Consider the following 19,113-nt stretch of genomic DNA (forward strand, 5'->3'; position numbering starts at 1 on the left):
AAAAAACGAAACGAAATATAGATCTGTATTCTAATGAGATTGAGACTTTAACAGGTTAGTGTGCCGTCCAATTCATAGCTTATATATAAAGATGGTGATATGCAAGTTTGAATAAAATTCATCGGATTGTTATCACAATATTTACTTACTATATTTAAAATATGTTTAAATATACTCTTGAATAGTTTAACAATATATCAACCTCTATATTATTATCTAGGGTCTCATTCTACGTTTATAGATAGAAAGTCTAGCACAACTAAATATCAGATTGCACAGGTCATTAGGATGGGTATCGTTGTTAGACTGAAGTCCCAGTAAAAAGCAAATATTAAAATCAGGATCATATAACTTATATGGTAATAAATCATTAATAAATTCTTTAATTCTTGACTTAAAATATGTTTAAAGTATGTTTCAATATACTTTTGAATTGTTTAACAATATCAACCTCTATATTAATAGGGACCTCATTCTACTTTTATAGATAGAATATCAGGTTATAGAAGCTAGTAATACGCAGGTGTTAAAATCAGGATCACATAATTTATAGATAGAAAATCTAGCGCAGCTACAAAATCAGATTAAAAAGGTCATTAGTCCCAATAATAAGCAGGTGTTAAAATCAGAATCACATAACTTATATGGTAATAAATCATTACAAATACAGTATGGGAGATTAGATAAACAACTGACAGTTCGCACTATAATAGTTAAAAACTAGAAGATGTAAATGGAATATGCTGAAAATTTCAGTAAAACTTCTTCACTCTTAGCCGAAAAAAACCTTTTTTTAAAATCTTTGTAGCCTCGATTGTCATTGTTAGCTCTGTCACGATCATTAACATAGTCTCGATTATCCATTTTTGCTTTTAATCATCAACTGACGTTGAACAGCAAATCGGATATAGTATAATCATGATAATAGTGTAAAATAATTTAAAAAACACAGTGAGAAGTCGAACACTCGAAGCTTGAGGCCGGAAACCGGGCGGATCCCTTCACTTAATTTGTTAGTACTAATACTTTTATTATGTAACAATAACAATGTTACAGACATGCACTAACTGGCCAGTAGTAGCTTTGTTTTCGATTAGTTTTACTCCCTCGGATTTAATTAATTAGGCCGACATTGTGTACAGACAAGGTTTCAAAATATACTATTCAAAAAAAGTAGGGGATATTTGATTTTTAAGTGTTATTAAAGTCACCTAATGAAACTGACGAAGAAACAAATGACAAAATGAAATGAAGTTCACATTCATCGATTTATTCCAAATGATCGTTAGACTAAGTAAGGCACAGACTGACCATTATAAGGGTAAAATGATACCCGGGGTCAAACAGCAAAGTTACCACAGCATCACAACCAAGTCAGTAACGGGTAAATCCTCCTATGTTTGCCAAACAAGCATTGATCCGACGTGGCATACTCCTAATGAGACGTCTAAGGTCATTTTGGTCCAGATTGTCCCATTCCTGTTGCAACGCAGCAGCAAGTTCTTGGACATTGGCAGGACGTTGTTGACGTTGACGTAACCTCTGTCCAAGCATGTCCCAGACATGCTCGATGGGGGAGAGGTCGGGACTCAGTGCTGGCCAAGGTAATGTGGTGATGTTCTGTTGTTGGAGGTAACCTGTAACGATCCTGGCCCTGTGACATCTTGCGTTGTCATCCTGGAAGATGAAACGGCGGCCATGACGTCGTGCGAACGGCACAACATGGACTGCCAAGATGTTGTCCCGGTAGTACTGGCCTGTAACACGCCCTGCAACAACATGTAAAGCCGTTCTTCCAGCAACAGTGATGCCTCCCCACACCATAACAGAACCACCCCCAAATCGATCATGTCTGATGACGTTAACGTCTTGGAAGCGCTCGTTTCGACGACGCCACACTCCTACGTCTGTCCAAAAAATCAACAGTGAACCTTGACTCATCTGAAAACATCACATTGCTCCAGCGTCGATTATCCCAGTGTTGACGATCCCTACACCAACGACGTCTTGCCTGAATGTGATGATCTCTCAAACAAGGGATCACGCGAGGACGTCGGGCGCGAAGGTGACCCCTATGCAGTCGATTCCGAATCGTCTGGCCACTCACTCTCACACCAGTGTCTGTTTGAAGACGAGCGCTGATCTGATTTGCTGTGATGACACGATTTCTCAAGGCCAAGGTACGGATAAATCGATCCTGGGCTTGAGTTGTCGCCCTTGGTCGACCTGAGCGTGGTCTGTCCTGTACAGATTGTGTATCACGGTATCTGGACCATAGCCTGCTTATGACAGACTGAGAAACATTCATCGTCCGCGCCACAACCGCCTGTGTTGTGCCGATCTGTAGCATGCCAAGGGCACGTAACCTTTCATTTTGGGTAAGCCGACGCATATCAAAATTTGTTTTCTGGTCACTAAAACAATTAAACTGATGTTTCCACCCTGGAATTCAATGCCACAATGACTGTAACATTCAAAGTCAGAGTCGTGCAAATCTTGGGTTGGACCCCCATGATGATCCCAAGCATCACCTGCATTCCATGCGGTAGCTATTGGTGCGTTTGGGCGTCACATGTAACTGGAAATGTTTCTTCTGTTAGGTTCTATAGTGACTTTTTTCGTAGTCATTTGCATATTTTAGTATTATGCCCCCAAAATCAAATATCCCCTACTTTTTTTGAATAGTATATAATTATTGAAAACCGAGTGTAACAAATAGATGTATTAAAGTGAAAGTTTCTTGCAATATAAGCTTATGCTTTAATTCCCGCTTCAAAACCTCAACTAGTTAAAATAAAATGTTAACAATAAGGATATAAGTCGTGATAAAATTGTGATAAAACTTAAGACTGATATTTTTTTAATCGATGCTAATTAAGTTAGTCTTATTTTTTGTAGAATTTAATATACAGCCGTATTTTTCAATCAAAGAAAAATCAGACACCAGATCATGGAAATTGAAAACCATATATAAGCCTAAGGCCTTGCTAGTCCTGTTTATATATATTTTTTTTAATCTTTACCATCAAATAACATTCTCCTGGCAAATGATAGAAGTAGATTATTTATTTGTTTATTTTTAAAATCTATTGTAGGCCTATTTCTTCATTTACCATCTGGATGACGTTATAGTTATATATCAATCCTTTCATTTCAAATAATCCAACAAATTGATTAGATCTATCCAAAATGAAATTGTATGTGAACTACGAGGAGTCATGTTTCAAAATTTAGCCGAACACTTTATGGATCTGGACATTCGATGACGGTCACTTTGGTCAATTGATAAAATAACTATGATTTCGTCAGTTCTACAATCCACGGCTGTCATTATGATGATTATGAAAGAGTTATTCTTAATAATAAAGCCCCCCAAAAGATACCAGTTGAACAAAACGATTTTGTTTTTAGGAAAGTAAGGTAAGATCTTTCAATCATCAATTTTTTGGTTGACATTGTTGAATTAGGACTGTATTTTTAATGGGCCTGTCCGCCCTCCGTCAGTCTATTTCCCTTTGTTTGCATAGTGTTCACCCGGGCACTTTGTCATTTTTTCCCAGTTGAAACATTGCGACCGGTCTCCGGTGACGGCCCACGACGTTAACGTTACGTAAAAGGGAGTCACGTGACGACAATACACTCTAGACAATAAACACCTCCGGGCTCTCACCGCACTTACCGTTCAAAGAACACGGGCGTAGACAGACTGTCGTCAATTGATTTTTAATTTCATATTATTAATGGGTTTCTTGTAATTTGTGCCTATGAGCAGCCATTTGGGTGCAATTCCAAGGAGAGAGGGGGGGGGGGGTGTTAACGTCCACTCAACACAAACTAGGTCATTTCGGGACTAACATATGGTTCAATTTTATTTCAATAATTCGCTTACGCGTTGGGATATTTAGCAGTGAGAGGAAACCGGACAACCCGGAGAATACCCACAAGTTGGACATGCGACCCTCCACCTTGTCACTTACAACCGGGGAAACGAAAGCACGCCAGTTGACAATGACATGCCGTAAGATAAAACGAGCACGCGTTAATCATTCGCGCCAAGTTTCCATTCTTTAAAACCTTAAAATACACGAAATGGGCCGAAAGCACGTATTATTGTAATATGAAACCATTTTTTTAAATTTTTGTTATTGTGGTTTCTAATCAATTGAAGAGCCCCAGGGAAGAACGATCAATGAACCCCAGTTAATGGCGCCATCTGGTAGCAAATTGTATAAGCTTTCTGTGGAACAATCAATTTCAGGTAAAAATGATCGGAGTCACATCGAACCAAGGCCCTTCTGAAAAGGCCTCCCAGTCAAATACAAGTCCATCGTATTTATTTGACCTTAATTTGGCTGAAAAGACGAAAATGTGACTTAGATCGTTCTTCCCATGGACTCGTCAATTATGTTAGGTGAAACGCGTAAGCAGCCTTGTTTGTTTCACGCTACGCGTTTATTTTTTTGTTTTTGCATTTTGTCGCTTGTGGATCATAGAGTTTTGTTTAATTCCACATTGAATTGTGGGCTATAGTTTGCTTTGTTCATTACAAATGGCGCTCGAGACCATAAAGAACCCGATCTCAGAAACTGGTTTTAAACTATTCATTGTGTCTTAAACATGATGAGTCCCTATTTTCACGGCAGGATAACAATATTGATGGAAATGGACAATTATTGAATTCTTTATTCGTTATTATTTAATTTCGAATATAATGGGTAACATTGAGTGAGAGCTACATAGCCCTTTAATAAGACGACCATTATTAGTATTATTATTATCATTAAAAGTAAGCAATTGTTATATGTTGAACCGCCGACGATTAAAAGGAAATGCGCCCAATTATGGGCACAATATGGTCATTGATAGATCAGCCAAGTTAATTTAGCGACCCAATATTAACAATATAACTCATTTCAGGCCATTTATTAATTTCAATCGCCGTGAAGAAAACCGGATATTAAAGTAATTATCATATAGTTTTCCTTATTTTATTGACAATATAATCTCCAAGACAGAAGAAGAGTTATATTATAGGTTGACATATCAGGCGCGTGTCCAGGGGTGGGGTGCGGGGTGGCGGGTACAGTCATCGAAATAAAGTCGAACACACAAACGTCTGAAGCAGTGTCGCCGCCTTGGTTTCGCTCCACTCTAATTGCGTACGTATGTTGGTACCTTACTGAGGGGGAGCAATATGGTCGCATAGCCTCTAATTTCCCAAACTTAACGTTGTCTCAACCCCGGACCCCACTCTGCTAGAATTCCTGGCCTCCGCCCCGGTATATACATGCCTTCTCTTCACAAACACATTATACCATTAATTACCTTCCCGATTAACTTTCATATTAATTCTCGTTTCTTTGTCCGGCTCTAACCTCGTGGGGTTGAACGCTTTCAACAAGAGAAATCTTAAGATACTGTCCACCCTACTCTCTTATCCTTCCATCTACAAATCATGAAATCATCAATATCTATATGTTTCATCGACTTCTAGAAAAAGGTTCAGAGAGAGAGAGAGAGAGAGAGAGAGAGAGAGAGAGAGAGAGAGAAATGGGGTTTAACGTCCACTCGACACAAGCCAGATTAATCTTATTTCTATAATTCGCTTAGGGGTCTTTAGCAGTGGGAGGAAACTTCCGCTTTTAAAGAAGTAAGATTATTAAAGAGTTGATGGGGAATTCTAAAGGAAGATAAGTAACTGGGAGGATTAAAAAAATTAGAATTCATGACTTTTCATAAGTTGGCCGCGTCTATTTTTCTCTTTATACGCCTACGTTTTAACATAAACCATCATATTTTTCACATTAAGCTATAAAATCATTTGCTCTGAGGCAAAGCTTTTATTGCAAAGGACTGAACTTTAAGAAAAATCTGCGTGTAAAAACCATTGAACAATCTGCGAATGTTAAAGGAGATGTATCTCTTACTCAGTATTTTCCATAATATTCGAAATTAAAAACACGGATTAGAATTTAATATTGGTCGATTTCAATCAGTATTGCTGTTGTTATCCAATATTTAAAACAAATCGAATATTTTATAACCAGTACGGTAGCCTAAACGAATCGTGTATTTTATGGTTTCGGGCGCCATTTGTAATAAATGAATGAAACATATCCTGCAAGAGGATGGGAAAGTAATTACTAATGGCCGATTCACAAACGAAATAATAATAATGTTATGTTAAAGACATAATGAACATTTTAAAATCAGTACACGATTCGTGTATTTATATGGCTTCGGGCGACATTTGTAATGAACAAAGAAAAACATATACTACAAGGCAGAAGTAATTAGTAAGGCATGAACTACTCTCGTTCAATTTGGACTGTTCGGTTCACGTATTCCACCAAAAGCCTCTTCATTAGCCCAGGCGGAGCAGAACAATAGAACTCTAAACTCTATTTCATATTTCAGCAAACATAACTGATTACAATAAAAATGAAGTTTAACGTCCACTCGACCCAACCTAGGTCATTTCGGAACTAACATATGGTTTTTATTTTATTTCAATAATTCGCTTGCGCGTATTGGCCTTTGGCAGTGGGGGGGAAACCGGAGGACCCGAAGAAAACCCACAACGTTGGACATGCAATCCTAGTCGTGGTCACGTACAACCGGGGAATCGAAACCACGACAGTTGACTCAATGACAGACTTAATGATACAGAGCGCAAGTACTAACCATTCGGCCATCTAACCCCACTGTTGAATTTGAATTTGACGCAGTGAGTGAGGTACAGACGCAATAACCAATAGAAATGTTCATTAGGGTCGCCTGTCCAACGTCGTGGGTTTTCTCCTTGTCCTCCGGTTTCCTCCCACTGTTAAAGACCCCTACGCGCAAGCGAATTATTGAAATAAAACAAAAACCAAATGTTAGTCCCGAAATGACCTAATTTGGGTCGAGTGGACGTTAAACCCATCTCTCTCTCTCTCTCTCTCTCTCTCAAATTCAAAAGTTACTGCTCCTTTAAAAGTGATATACTAATATTGCTTCGTCTCATTTACAATAAATCATTCTCATTTATCTTCCCATGTTTCCTCTAAGATCTAATTATATATAAACTGATCTACCTGGGGCAGTGTGGAACCAGGATTCGCTCGTTCATACTAGACACCATATTGGCGCGATTTCCCATTGACATCGGTGTGGGACAGAAGGCCGGGCTAGAACAGTGTCTAGTCGTTAGCATGGAACAAAAAAAGCGTGCACGTAAAAGAATCCTTGACAGTTGGAATTCGATATAACAGTAGGTTGTAGTGCCGCAGTCCAGACACAATTTCCCTCATGGCGTATACTCGCCTTCATTATCCCAGTCGTAACAGAACCGTAGGATGTTAAACCCATTTTGTTTCATGGACGTGCTTAAATTTTCCGCATTGTGCAATACACAATGGCACCCCACAGACAGTAGTAGTAAAATAAATGATTCGCGTATGACTTTTTGTGAAATATGATTAGTTTCCCTGTCGCAGACGGCAAATATTAAAAGCAACACATAAAAATGAGAAAGATTATATTACGACATACTCCCAGGTAGCATATGTTAATTATATCAATTAAGGGATATTATAGAGACATGAAAATAACTTATTGTGCGTCATATTCACGGGTACAGATGGCGAAATTCAATAATGCAAATAAATCCACAGAATACAACGGCACCAGATTTTCTTGACATTTACAGTGGTAATTAGAATTTATTTAGCGCGAAATGAAAAGGAAGTGACGAAAGGTTATTGGCAATTCAGGGACTCGCCGACCCGATATCTAATTACGACCCCTAAATGTCAAGTACCTGGTTCGACTTGTATTTTATAAAACAAAATGACTTGATCTGTGGGTGTCGGTAAATGAAATAACCCATGAATTTATATCAACTGATGTGATATTTGGTCTGAAAAATGAATTTAAATAGACGGAGTAGAATGAATGCCTGGCAGCAAAATGAAATGGTGTTTAGCGTTCTTCTTTTCTACCACAGTCAATGAAACAATTACCGTCTTTGAGCCATTTTAAATCTCAACTCAAATCATTCTTGTTTCAAAACCCTGATCTGTAAATAATCAGTGGATATAACAAGGAGCAGCGCCCTAGAAACTGTTGTCTTCAGTATTAACACGCTTTATAAATGACGATATTATTATTATTATTATTATTATTATGAACAACCGGGATAATGTAGACGGACATTCGTCATGCAGTATGCTATAAGGGACATTTAGTTCCGAATTCCAACTGTCGAGCCATCCGAAGTACTTGACGTTTTTCTTTGCTGGATTCTCCGGCATGCGCTGTTGACAAGGACAAACATAAACGTAAGTTATATGACCTCCTCAAATACACAAACAGAAACGTAAGCTATATGACCTGCCCAAATACACAAACAGAAACGTAAGCTATATGACCTCCTCAAATACACAAACAGAAACGTAAGCTATATGACCTGCCCAAATACACAAATAGAAACGTAAGCTATATGACCTCATCAAATACACAAACATAAACGTAAGCTATATGACCTTCTCAAATACACAAACATAAACGTAAGTTGTATGACCTGCTCAAATACACAAACAGAAACGTAAGCTATATGACCTCCTCAAATACACAAACAGAAACGTAAGCTATATGACCTCCTCAAATACACAAACAGAAACGTAAGCTATATGACCTGCCCAAATACACAAACAGAAACGTAAGCTATGACCTCATCAAATACACAAATAGAAACGTAAGCTATATGACCTCATCAAATACACAAATAGAAACGTAAGCTATATGACCTCATCAAATACACAAATAGAAACGTAAGCTATATGACCTCATCAAATACACAAATAGAAACGTAAGCTATATGACCTCATCAAATACACAAACAGAAACGTAAGCTATATGACCTCCCCAAATACACAAACAGAAACGTAAGTTATATGAACGACGCTTTACAGTCAGCTGAAGTTATAACTGATACATTTGCACCATTTGCACACAGACATCTCAATCTGATTAAAACAGATCCTATTTCGTTTCGTTTCTTATTGTTCAAAATTACGTTTCATTTTTTATAGTTCAAATTTACGTTTTATTTGTCTATACTACACTAGGATCTGGAAGTGTTGTTATATAACCTGCGTTCTGGATAATGTGAGGTATTAGCCAATGAAACGGTCTGATACGGCGACTTCGTGGCGTGCGATGCACGGAACTGTGGGTAAACCACAAGAAACGTCAACGCTGACCTTTTTTACTACAACCGGTCAGATCTTCATGTAGTATGGGCCATCGAAAGTATAAAAAACGATACGAAATATAGATCTATATTTCAATCAGATTGCCCGATATGATTTTAAATCTGTTATACACAAAGATATTTATTACACCTTTTCAATTTTATTAAACGAAAGTAAAATATATACTTAATAAACTTTAATGTTTTCGACTAAAATCGTCACGTGACTCAGAGACAAATCTTAAGATCTAGGAATTCCAATTTAGATGACGTAACATTCTGCGCCATGACCATGGTAACCAAGTGATGATTCTGTTTCTGTAATAGGATCTCTCCACCATGATTGTTTACAGTAAAATAACACTGGATTAACAACGTAATACTTAATTAGTTCTCTATTAGAAACACCCAATTACTCCGACTACATAAACTGTTATAATTAGACGATTTATATCTGACGTAATCCGACTTTATAATGATGACGTAGAAACTATAGGTTATCAGGTCCAGGTGAGAGAGAGAGAGAGAGAGAGAGAGAGAGAGATGTGGTTTAACGTCCACTCAACACAAACTAGGTCATTTCGGGACTAACATATGGTTCAGTTTTATTTCAATAATTTGCTTGCGCATACAGGTCTTTAGTAGCGGGAGGAAACCGGAGGACCCGGAGAAAACCCACGAGGTTGGATAGGCGACTCTACTCCTTGTCACGTACAACCGGGGAATCGTAACCACGCCAGTTGACTCAACGACAGATCCAATGGTACAACGCACACGCGCTAACCATTCGGCCATTCACCCCCCCCCCCTTTAGCACCAATGAACTTTAAAAGGTGAAGACGACGATAACAAAACGTCTGATGCAAGACACGATATTCTGATATTTACGTAATCTAATGTACAGTAAGCTTATTAACGCGACCATATGAATTAACGGGTTATGCCATGGGTATGGGGTGGGGTGGGGGTAAACTTTCCTTCTGTTCCAACGGAGTTAATGACAACATGCCTACGTCATGCAGTGTGCTATGGGTCGCAACGCATATAATAATGTAATATGAATGTATATAAACTGATTTACATTCAATCGTTTCTGTTTTTTACTCTAATTTCTAATCAGTTATGTTCGGCGAAATATGCGAAGAGTCCAAAGTGAATGTCAATCTTTGTTATTCCAATCTACACCGGAGGTATTCCCCTGTGGGGTAGGTTAAGCCTCGTTCATAGAGTCGCGTCGTTACAAATGGCACTCGAAAACATTCTGACAAATTGAATAACAGTCTTTGGCGTCTTGTTATTCCAATCTACACCGGTAGTATTCTCCTGTGTGGGATATGTTTAGCCTCGTTCATCGATTTTAAAATTTTTTATTTTGTCTTAAATATTGGATATCAGAAGCCCATCTTTTCCCGGTAACAAACAACATCAATGTTGATTTAAATCAGTGATTCGCAACCGATGTGCCGCGTTAAAAATGCGAAAAAACACGTGATCCCAATTAAGTATTCACTGGTGTCTACTGATAATTTCATAACTGTGTTTTTCTTTATTTATTCTATATGTCTATGTCTAGTCTCTGTCTACGGTTGTATTCCGCCCGTCTCGCTTACCATGTTTTTAATTTACAAAATTTAGCCAGGTGTGCCGCTATTTTTTCATGTGTTCGAAGGTCTTGTGCAGTTGGCAAAAAAGGTTGAGAACCATTGATTTAAATTGATCAATAATTCGTGTTTTCAGTGTCGAAGACAGTGGATGATAATAAGTTAAAGACTTGTCCCCTTTAATGAAGACATCGACAATAATTAATTAATAATTAATGATAACAAATAATTAGAACAACCCCACCCAAACCAGTAGTGATTATAAGGAAGGCAATGGAGCTAATTATTGTGTGTGTATCTTATTAAGAAATCGACAATATTGAATGATAACTGACAGTTTTGTCCTTCATGATAGATGTCAAAGCAAGAAATAATGGCTTTTGGTACGCTTCCATCTTGTTCTTCATGATGTTGGCGTCCTGGAGACGGACAGAAGTTTACTGGTGCTATATATTTTGAAATGAAATGACATGGGGTTTAACATCCTACTGTTCTGTTCCGAACTGGGCTAATAAAGTCGGGCATACACCATACAGTGTGCTATGAGGGAAACTTTGCCCGGACAATTGTCAAGGGATTTTTTTACCTGCACGCCAATCTGTACACGGGGCCTCAGTTTTTCGTCCCATCCGAACGACTAGAGAGCTGTCATTGTCAGGCCCTGCACAAGTGAAAAGGGGAAACAACGCTGGATAATCCCGATGTATCTACTCGGCCAATACCGGGAGCGAACCCGCGAACCCCAGGCTATTGAGCCGGCGTCTTACTCACTTAGCCACAGTGGATGGCTATTCATTTTGTATGTGTTGCAATATTTAATGATGAAATGATATTTAATGGTTGATTTGTACGTTGTTATCGATGTAACAAGCTAGGGTTATAAATAAAAATCCAGCGTGGTCCCCCCTTGTCAGTGATGCAGGACGGAGAGCCTGACAAGGACAGCTGTCTAGTCCTTCGGGTGAGACGAAAAACCGAGGTCCCGTGTAAACATTGGAATGCACGTAAAAGATCCCTTGGCAGTTGGAATTCGATTAGCCCAGTATAGGAGCAGAACAGTAGGACGTTAAACAACATTTCATTTCATTTTATAAATAAAAATATCAATCTGAATAAAACATTATTTTATAGTTCAAAATTTCATTTTACTTGTCTTTACTACACTAGGATCTGGAAGAGTTGTTATCATTGACGTGTTCTGAATGATGTGAGCTATTAGCCAATGAAACGGTCTGTTACGGCGAACTTTAGGCGTGTTTTGCACGGAATTGTGGGTAATCCACTAGTAACATCAGTGCTGATTGGTTAATAAAATGTCTGACGTCATCGGGTCAAAAGCTGCTCGTATGACCCCTGACGCGACCAATCGCTACAACCGATCAGATCTTCATGTAGTGTAGGCCATCGAAAGCATAAAAAAACGGAACGAAATATAGATCTGTATTTTAACCAGATTGTAAAAATATAGATTTATAGATCATGTTATAGTGCCACAGATAGACTATTGCAGAAAGACCATGACAGGAAAGCATATCCTGTCACCAGAACAACTCCCATCACAGCTTATAAATATATAGAGAGATAGCCTACTCTTTGATTCTGAGACAACCTGAAGGTAGGGCAGAGCGAAATGGGGTTTAGCGTCCACTCATCACAACTTGGTCAGTTCGAGACTAACATATGATACCGTTATATTTCAATAATTCACTTGTGCGGAGGACCCGGAGAAATTCACTAGGTAACCACTTAAAACTTGATTCAATGACACTTGTTTAGATCGACCAACCAAGTCTCTAACATCGTGGACTGGTAGACAGGGACGGATCCAGGAATATTTCCAGGAGAGGGTTTGCCAGGTTCCTGTTAAGGACATTTGACAGTTGACAATGCATGATGCCATCACCGTCTTTAAATTAATTATTCAAACATACACATTGAGTTTTTTAAAGAGAGAAATCCAACACCATGTTTGACGTCAATTTTTATAATGAAATAATAGGATCATATTGTGATTCAATTTCATTGATGCAAAGCATTAATTGTGATACCACATTTTATTTTATGATCAGTAGTGGAATACCGCGTTTTATCAGTGAAATAAAAGTGTTATTCCACTGGATAAAGTAGTCCATGTTATTTTTACCTAAAATGATTGTAAAATCATAAAATAAATAGAACATTTGTCGTTTTGTCGTGAATAACATATTTTATTTCATCTCTAAGCAAGAAAACGTTTATATTTTCACTCATGCTACGCACTCGTGAAAATATAAGTTTTCTTGCTTCTCGATGAAATAAAATATGTTATTCACTCTAAAACGACAAATATCCTCTATATATCTATATCAATATCTCGCAGTTTGAGTGCCCATCCCATCACACCATCTAATGATAAAGGATAAAGAACATAACTTTTTTTTATATAGCCGAGCAGGAGTGTGTGTGGTGGTAGTGGCGGGGGGGGGGGGGTTGTTGCTGGGAGCACTCCCTCCCCCTCTACATTTGGTTGCGCCCCTGGTAGATCTGAAACTCACGGTATGTGGAAATCAAAAATTATAATTGAAATCACATCATCATCTGTTTCTGGCCTGGATTCATTCAATTTCACTTGACCGGAGTTCACGTGGCCTGGGGGAATTTCCCGTTGTTATATTATTTGCTGATGAGTTAACATAATGATTATTTAGGTAGAGGAGCAGCGATTGGTTGACAAAATCACGCCAATTAGAGGTCTTGTTCCAAACCAAAGCAATCTTGGAAACCAAAGTCCGGTTAATTATTATGTAGGGTTACATTATTCAAGAGCTAAATTTACCTATTGCGGGTCTTCCTTTTGGGCCTTAAATGTTATCTAAATTATTAATTAGACATTAATTAACATGGCACAATCAACTCTCGATGCCATTGGGTACTCCAGATTTTAACTGGATTAGAACGGTTCGGCCATTTATTAATTTGATTTAAAAATGGAGAAGCGAATATACCAGTACCGTGGTTACCATGGTTACCATAATAAACAACAAATGTACGTGACAAGGAGTAGGGCCGCCTGTCTAACCTCGTGGGTTTTCTCCGGGTCCTCCCACTGCTAAAGACCCCCTACGCGCAAGCGAATTATTGAAATAAAATTGAAACATATGTTAGTCCCGAAATGACCTAGTTTGTGTCGAGTGGACGCTAAACCTCTCTCTCTCTCTCTCTCTCTCTCTCTCTCTCACACACACACACAAACACTCTCTCTCTCTCTCTCTCTCTCTCACACACACACAAACACTCTCTCTCTCTCTCTCTCTCTCTCTCTCACACACACACAAACACTCTCTCTCTCTCTCTCTCTCTCTCTCTCTCTCTCTCACACACACACACACAAACACTCTCTCTCTCTCACACACACACAAACACTCTCTCTCTCTCTCTCTCTCTCTCACACACACACACAAACACTCTCTCTCTCTCACACACACACAAACACTCTCTCTCTCTCTCTCTCTCTCTCTCTCTCTCTCTCGTCCTTAACTAAAGTCGATTTTAACTAAACTATAATCTGTAATAAAGACGCATTATGTAAGAGTTAAATATATCTATTAAATGTCTATTATCAGATATTTATTCACATGGCAATCACCCCTCTAGTTAGATAATCGGATAACAGAGATTTAAATCGATTAGGAAACCCACGAGATGAACGGGGGCTAAGTCTCTATTGTCCAGTGACAATAAACAATCGGCGCTAAATCTTTCAGAACCCATAACTTGGCTCAGAATAAAGTAATTTGAATGAAAATCGAGACTACGCTATTATAGCGAAAGCTGTCAGCTCTTTATCTAAATCTTACATAGTGCGCCTTTTAATGATATGAAATAAGGTTAAACGCCCTAAAACCCCCATTCTTCGGCACCAACTGGTCTGTAGAAGCTGAAGTTCGGACAATGTTTGGGATCAATTTGTAGCTGACATAAGACTTGCCCATTGGTGTTCCTCGTCACCAGTTTGACTAAACTATTGAGTGTATTCATGAAATGAAATAGGGGTTAACGTTCTAAGAGCCTTAATGAAGATGGACATACGACATGAAATGTGTTATGAGGGACATTTTGACGGAGCAGAATAACTGTCTATCAACAAAATGAAAAAAGTGAAATGAGGTTTAAACGTCCTACTTTTCTGTACCGACGGACATCGGCATATAGCCCTACTCTTATATCGAATTCCTACTCCAAGTGTTCGTTTATGCAGCAGACCTCGGTAATTCGTCCCAGACGAACGACTAGACACCGTACTGTACCAGAACCGCCGTCGTGACAAGGTGAAACCGAGCTTGGGATCACGTGGCTAAGTGGGTAAGACGCTGGCTCGTTAGCCTGGAGGTCGGGTGTTCGATACCTGCATTGGCCGAGAAAGTTCATCCAAATTTTCCGGCGTGGTTTCCCCTTGTCAGTGATACAGGACGGAGGGCCTGACAAGAACAGCTGTCTAGTCGTTCGGATGGGGCGAAAAACCGGGGTCCCGTGTACACATTGGCGTGCACGTAAAAGATCCCTTGGCAGTTGAAATTCGATATTAGAGTAGGCCGTAACGCCGCTGCCCGGGCAAAATTTCCCTCATGGCGTATGCCCCTCTTCATTAGCCCAGTTTAGGAGCAGAACAGTAGGACGTTAAACCCCATTTCATTTCATTTACGAAACCGAGCTACATTTGCTCGGCCTATATCGGAATCGAACTCTGGTACCTGCTGGTAATGCTAGGTTCTGGCTATCATGATTAGCTCTATGATTGAAATCATGGTTTTAATCGTGGAGTAATCGTGGTGATCCTATCAGGTCTTATCATATATTGAGGTCATTCGTAGCAATCGTGTTGATCGTTTCGAAACCTATCCGAACCGATCTGCACGTACCAAATCGTGGACTCAATAGTGATAATCCTATCGTAATGCATCGCACGACAGTTGGAACCTAGCATTAGGGAGCCAGTGCTTTATCCATTCAATCAGCATGGTTCCCTGTCGTAAACACAGAAATTATATAATAAATATTCCAAAGAATTGTTATCATCGCACGTGGACTATTGTATAACATTCCAGGTGTACTCTCACACCTGCTACCTTAATTAGGTAAATCACAATACAATTTATAACGGTAAATATTCTGGTATAATGAGACCGGGGGGGATATTGTGATTTTACCTTGTTCAGAGACAGAGAGAGAAATGGGGTTTAACGTCCACTCAACACAAACTAGGTTATTTCGGGGCTAGCACATGGTTCAATTTTATTTCAATAATTTGCTTGCGCGTAGGGGTCTTTAGCAGTGGGAGGAAACCGGAGGACCCGGAGAAAACCCACGAGGTTGGACAGGCTTACCTTGCTCAAAACAATAAAAGTTAATCATTGAACCTGAATTGTAGTGACGGGGAAAATCATAAAATGAAATGAAATGGGGTTTAACGTCCTACTGTTCTGCTTCGAACTGGGATAATAAAGACGGGCATAAGCCATACAGTGTGCTGTGAGGGAAATTTTGTCCGGACAGCGGCACTACGACCTACTCTTATATCGAATTCCAACTGCCAAGGGATCTTTTACATGCACGCCAATGTATACACGGGACCTCGGGTTATTCGTCCCATCCGAATGACTAGACAGCTGTCCTTGTCAGACCCTCCATCTTGTAACACTGACAAGAGAAAACGACGCCAGAAAATTCCGATGAACTTTCTCGGCCAACACCAGGAGCGAGCAAAGTCCAAGCGGAATAATACCTCAATCTTACAGGAACTACAATATAACTATGGGTTACGTTTCTAATTATACATAGTTTCAAGTATTAGTTGTAAGTCTTTGTTTCTAATATAGGAATCCCTGGTTGTACGTGACAAGGAGGACGGATGCCTGTTCAAACTCGTGGGTTTTCTCCGGGTCCTCCGGTTTCCTCCCACTGCTAAATACCCCTACGCGCAAGCGAACTATTGAAATAAAATTGAACCATATGTTAGTCCCAAAATAACCTAGTATGTGCCGAGTAGACGTTAAACTCTCTCTCTCTCTCTCTCTCTCTCTCTATATATATATATAGAAGGCCATTTCTACGCAGCTTAGAGGAATAAATTCTAGAAGTTCAAGCAAGGACTAAAATTAAACAATCGAGCAAGAGAGAAACAATTTGAGCAGAACACGAATATTATCTGTAGTCACGATTATCACTCTATTACAGCAGTTCTAACAAAGGTTCCATGAAAAATAAGCATAGTTTGTCTGGTGCACGATCCCCGGCTCTAACATATTTACAATTCGTAATTTTAAAAGCAATTATTTCCCCGCTTTGGGAACTAAAGCGGAATCATTGAATTAAATGAAATGAAATGGGTTTAAGGTCCTACCATTCGGCAGAACCGCAGTTTTTTTTTGTTCTATGCGAACAACTATGCGTTATCTCTAACATCACTTGGAAGTAGATCCACACCAGAAAATCCGGAGGAACTATCGCGGCCAACACTAAATAAATCGGAAGTGATGAGAAAACATCTTACCTGATAACAGTCTATGAGTTTGGTAAATTTGTCGGTGCAGTAATTCTGATCCCTTATCGCCTAATTTCCAACCTGAATTCGACCCAAAAGATCTGGCATTGGACACAGCAACTAAAAGCATGGCAGAGATGAAAGTTAACATGGGACTCATTTTGTTAAAGTTGAACACAGACTAAGAAAACTTGATTCTTATCGTGGTATTTGAAAATACGACAGTTAGCGGGGGCGTTACATTCTCACCGCCTGCTAAATCAAAGCTTGTATATTAGAAGGCGGGGTTTATATTTGTCAAAGCATTAGATACCAGTGATCAGCCAACTCATCGATTAGACCATACGTTGACAATACGTGACGTGTACGTCACGTGTACGTCTTTATGTTTCACGATTATCATATCTATAGCTATATATATTATATATATTAATCAATGACTTACTATATATATATTATTATCTATACAAACGATATACACATAGCCTTTTTAATTATTAAGCTAATATATGATATTGTTTTCACCTCATTGTTACAGTGCCATTGTTATTAAACTCCGGCATTGACTCTATCAATATGTTTGTATGTTGATTGTCTATCACTCGAGGGAAACTTGATATAAACCGTAATATCGCTAAAATTTGTATCAGTTTAATTGTCTAATAAAAAAGGTATTGGATACAATCATAAACACCAATAGAACGGCAGTTGGGGTTTTTTTTGTTAAAGGTACATTATGTAAAATTTAGATAAAGAGCTGGTCGTTCTTGCTATAATAGTTCAAAAATAGATAATGTAAAATTGGTTATGAATTATTGGTCTATTAATGATGCATGATTCAAGACCTATATCGCGACATTTCTCATTGTTAACGTTTCTAAACGTAATCGAGGGATTGCCGCATTGCGACATTTTTACAGTTAACGTTTCTAAACGTAATTGAGGGGTCGCCGCATTGCGACATTTCTTACAGTTAACGTTTCTAAACGTAATTCAAGGATTGCCGCATTGCAACATTTCTTACAGTTAAAGTTTATAAACGTAATTAAGGGGTTGCCGCATTGCGACATTTCTTACAGTTAACGTTTCTAAACGTAAATGAGGGGTTGCCGCATTGCGACATTTCACAGTTAACGTTTCTAAACGTAATTGAGGGGTTGTGGCATTGCGACATTTCTTACAGTTAACGTTTCTAAACGTATCTGAGGGGTTGCCACATTGCGATATTTCATAGTTAACGTCTCTAAACGTAATTGAAGGGTTGCCGCATTGCGACATTTCTTACAGTTAACGTTTCTAAACGTAACGGAGGGGTTGTCGGATTGTTGAAGTTTCATGAACGTCAGTTTGGGGAATTGTTAATCCCGTACAAACTATAAACTGATTATTGTAAATATTTGATCACTTACAGGAACCTTTCTTCAGACATTTTCTCAATTCCATTCAGTATTTCTCTTAATAAGTTAATAGTCAACTAAAGCTCTTTTGATGCGCCTCTTTTCTATCTGATTGAGTACATTTTAGCGTGGATAAAGCTGTAAATATAATCTTTAAATGGCATTTTAGTGGGGATTAAACTATAAAGATGATCCTTAAATGGCATTTTAGCGAGCGAGAAACACATTAACAGAACATAATACTAATAGGAACCATTCATGTTTGTGTTTGATAAGACGATAATTATCGAAACATCGTGCTCTTTAAAAACAAAACCATTGATTGTTGGCCATATAAAATTATGATCAGTTAAAGGTCGA

The 19,113-nt window shown here is 38.7% G+C and overlaps 1 long non-coding RNA gene across 1 annotated transcript in view; it reads right to left on the minus strand.

Annotated features, from left to right (window-relative positions):
• LOC126817281 (uncharacterized) overlaps nucleotides 1-17,634 on the minus strand; it is a 29,421-nt gene extending 11,787 nt beyond the window's left edge. Inside the window, exon 1 of the long non-coding RNA XR_007678957.2 lies at nucleotides 17,366-17,634. This is a non-coding gene — a long non-coding RNA (uncharacterized LOC126817281). The remainder of the gene's footprint in view (nucleotides 1-17,365) is intronic.
• Nucleotides 17,635-19,113: the final 1,479 nt, after the last annotated feature.

The sequence above is a fragment of the Patella vulgata genome, chromosome 4, assembly GCF_932274485.2.
Source record: "Patella vulgata chromosome 4, xgPatVulg1.2, whole genome shotgun sequence".
Taxonomy (NCBI): Eukaryota; Metazoa; Mollusca; class Gastropoda; family Patellidae; genus Patella; species Patella vulgata.